Here is a 4,085-nt window from a genome sequence, read left to right as displayed (position 1 = left end):
CCAGTTCCCAAGCTGATTGACTTCTAGTTCCTGGGGGGAGCCAGGAGCTGAGCAGCACTGGGACTAGGGATAGAGAGCTCCCTGCCCCTGTGGCCTTCTGTTGCCTAGGCTGACTGGGAGCAAATTTGCTCCTGGTCAGCATTTACATGAGTGCTACTGTGCAGTTAATCTAGTACCCCATTTACTAGCTAACTGTGCAGTATGCTAATTGACTGTGCTGTAAATGTTGTACACGTGTAGATGGTGATGCTTTACTGTGCAGTAGATTAGTCATGTTGACATACCCAGAGCATTTTATTTCTTCAGGTTTTATGGATAAAATATTTAATTTCATTTGATTTGAATTTCTTTATTCGGCTTTTCAAGACTCTGGTTCTGCTTCTTGCAGTGGCATTTCCTACAGAGCACTATCAAAGGTGTATAATTTTAAGTGAAATAAATATGCTGCCATTTATCAATTCATAGAAATGTTGTTGCCAAAAACTTATCATGCATCACAAGCACCCCGTGCACTTCTCAGCAGGGACTCTGACAAGGTTTCAGGCTTGGTGCTGAAATACAGCTTTTTAATTAAGGGAATGCTCAAGCTCTGCATTTACTAAGCTATCATTTTATATTGCAAATTTAATTATTATAACAGAAGAGGTGATCAAATGGGAATCCTTTAATAGCAGGATCAACTAGAAAATCTTGTCTCAGGAGTTTAAAATGCTGGTCATTGTAGGGCTAATGAAAAGTCTACTGATATCTATAGAAACACTCTCATTTTACTTCAATGAGGTTGGACTAGGTCATTTAGGTTTTCAGTCAGTGTTTAATTTTAAGATTGTTTGTGGAGTATGTCATGTAAAATTTTCAAACTTGAGTGTTTAATACAAGGCATTTCACCCCCTACCTCACCTAATAACTTGTACTTCAACAACTCAAATTAACGTTCCTCTGAGATGGCCCAAAAGGCCATTACTACTTCTTCTCCTAAGTACTTATTGAAGTTCTACTTCAAAAGGTGTCCCACCAGATTTAATTTGTATTCAATTAAAAATCTTAAAATCAACAGAAGATATGGGTTGAAGCAGAGAATATAGTGCATGGTTCTGTGGCACCTGTTACATAAATCAGAGCAAATTATTATAATAGTTGATTGGCACCTTAAAAGCCTTTACATTTATATTTTTTAAATATAAATGCTGTCCCAAAGTGGAATGTATGCCTTTGATATAGGTGGATGTATCCAGCACGTGTGCCTCGAGAGTTGTTGCTTTCCTACCTCTTCTACTGTGTCATAACTGAAACTGGATTGTCAAATATTATTTTATCTTTACTGGAAGGCTCCTAGAAAACTGAATTTATTATGAAATATGCAACAATAAGAAAAAAATTAAGCCACTTATTTCAGTGCCTAGATAAGGATTTGGAGTCAGAGCTCTTGGCAGAGGCGATGCCTTTTATTAAACCAACTAGATAGATAATCAAAAAATTATATAAGGATTCGGACACTTAAATTCAGGCCACCCAAAATTTAGAATGTTATATACACTTTTTAATCTCATTGAAAAATTAGATAATAGAATTAAATAAACAGTATCTAGTATACAGCATAAGTTTTGACCTATTGCTAGAATGACACAAATGAGGCCACATTATACCTAACCAAAACCAAGGAGGTCAACAGTTAAAAGATGTTGCTTCTACATGGCTTCTGTGAGCAACATGGACTGAATTTAGCTCAGAATGACATAAACCTGGGTAAAAGCCCAGGGCAGCCAGAAGTCTAGAGGCAGAGAATTTTTGACAGGACAAAGAAACCAACGCTTGCCTTCTGTCCAATGCCTAGAGGAAGAAAGTACAGCGTAAAGAATGAATGCTGATAGCTAAGGTGTATGTACAAACATTCTGGGAGGTTAAATCAAGTTAAAAATGGCCAAGCGATCTAAGGCAAATTGGGATGAGGGAAGCTAGCAGAAGGGCTTCGGGGGATTGGGGAGCAAGCAGGGTCCACAATGGGGCTTTGGGGGATGGGTGATGGGGTTCTACTGGGGTCTGCAGGGGGGTTGGTGGGGTCCATAGGGGGTTCACCAGGTTTGGGGGGGGGGTGAGGTCTGCAAGGGGTGGTTGGGGAATCAGGGGTCCAAGCAGGATCCATGGGGAGGAGTTGGTGAGGTCTGTGGGAGGTTTGGCAGGATCAGGAGAGTTAGCAGGGTGTGCAGAGAGCTAGCAGGGTCCATGGGAGTTTCATATATGTTAGGGTCAAAAGGGACCTCAGTAGATCATTGAGTCCAACCCTCTTCCCTGGGCAGGAAAAGCTCTGGGGTCATATGACCCCAGCCAGGTGCTTGTCCAGTCTCCTGTTAAAGACCCCCAAGGTAGGGGAGAGCACCACCTCTCTTAGAAGCCCATTCCAGATTCTGGCAACCCTTACTTTAAAGAAGTTCTTCCTGATGTCCAACCTAAAACTGCTCTCTGTCAGTTTGTGGCCATTATTCCTGGTTATTCCAGGGGTGCCCTGGAAAACAGAGCATCTCCTATCTCTTTCTGCCCCTGCTGCTAATGAACTTGTAAATGGCCAAAAGATCCCCTCTCAGCCTTCTCTTGTGGAGGCTGAAGAAACCCAGGTCCCTCAGCCTCTCCTCGTAGGCAAGGAGGGAGGGACCCCAACCCAGACAGCTGTGGGGCAGCCGAGTTGGAGCCGAGGAGGGTCACAGCCCCCCCACCTCCCCAGCTCCTACTTGGCCCAGCCCCCAGGGGCCCACGCGACCAGTCCCGCCTGGCGCATGAGACAGGGGAAGGGGGGGGCACTCACCTGTCCCCTTCTTCCATGGGGCAGAGACCCCCCCAGCCCGTAGAGTGGCGCGGCACCATCAGCGAGCCCTTCTGCACATGTGCGCAGTTTAAAAGTGCCTGCCCACCATCTAGACATAGAACATCCCTTCTGTCAGATCTCACACAATTCAAAAATTTCTTAGAAGTTTCCATGCATTTCAGTTGCTATTATTAGAATGCAATTAAGCTGCAGAAATACTCTCATTATCTTAGACTTCACCTACCTCATACCAAAGGACACAGGATTGTATTGTATGCCAAGCCAGGTGAAACCATTAATACATATGCTATCTAAAAGTCAGTGGGTCAGATCACCTCCTATTACAAGCAGTATGTCACCTACTCCTTATAATAAATGTACGAAGGCCTTTCTTCTTAAAATTAGTTAGGTTACATTTCCCCACTACTCCTCTTGAATGGCTGTTGGTGGACTCATTCATTGGAAAAGTGAGATATCACTTTCTAATTTCAAGCTTAAATTGATTTATGGGCAATTTACACGTATTTGTTCTTGAGCCAGCACAGTTTTTTGTGTGTTTGTTTTATTTTTTTAACTTAATTTTTTTTTCTTCTGGTGTTTACTACCCTAATGCATTTCTAGAGAGCAACCACATACCCCATGAGCTTTTATTTTGCTAAACTAAAACATGCTAAGCTCTTTGCGTAGGATAGGCTTTTTATACCTTTATCATCATGGTAGTCATTTTCTGCACCTGTTTTAGTTTGGATTAATCTTTCTTGAACGCTGCATTCCAGATACAATCTTCTGGGATAGAAAAGAAGTTTAATATTATGCAATGTTAAACCAGAGTTTAGGATGAGCAAGAGCATTTTAAAGTGTTCAAATTACAGAATGAAATTTAGCAAAAAAAAAAGTTTATTTGAACTAGAATGCGTCTGTGAGATCAGAGTTATCCTAGTACACATTTAAAAACAGATATCTGTTTCAAATGTGTTAGGACAACTTATTTTTGGGTGCCTGTAGCTGTACAGAGACGCTGCTCTGATGTGCTGTAAGTACAGCACGTCAGCACGGGCTCAATTAGCACACTCTAGCAGCCTCTGCCTCTCAAGTATTCAGCGTCCCTATGCTTCAAAATAGCAGCTTGTCAAATGAGCTTTAGTTAAAGTGCCTCCGCTGCCATTTTGAAGTGCAGAGATGCTGAATACACAGGACACTGCAGGCACTTTAGAGCTCTAATTAAAAAGTGCCCCCCCTCCACCCCTAGAGCATGTGTAAAGATACTCTTTAGTTCTACTGCACC

General features: G+C 42.2%; 1 long non-coding RNA gene across 1 annotated transcript; it reads right to left on the bottom strand.

The window, feature by feature from the left end:
- Window positions 1–1,431: 1,431 nt before the first annotated feature.
- Window positions 1,432–3,587, bottom strand: LOC132249812 (uncharacterized). Its single transcript, XR_009461313.1, has 3 exons — window positions 3,504–3,587; window positions 2,801–2,909; window positions 1,432–1,830 (listed from the first exon to the last, which is right to left on the bottom strand). It is a non-coding gene; the product is annotated as an uncharacterized LOC132249812 (long non-coding RNA).
- Window positions 3,588–4,085: the final 498 nt, after the last annotated feature.

Source organism: Alligator mississippiensis, chromosome 4 (genome assembly GCF_030867095.1).
Source record: "Alligator mississippiensis isolate rAllMis1 chromosome 4, rAllMis1, whole genome shotgun sequence".
NCBI classification, from domain to species: Eukaryota; Metazoa; Chordata; order Crocodylia; family Alligatoridae; genus Alligator; species Alligator mississippiensis.
This window is presented reverse-complemented; position numbering and strand designations above follow the sequence as displayed.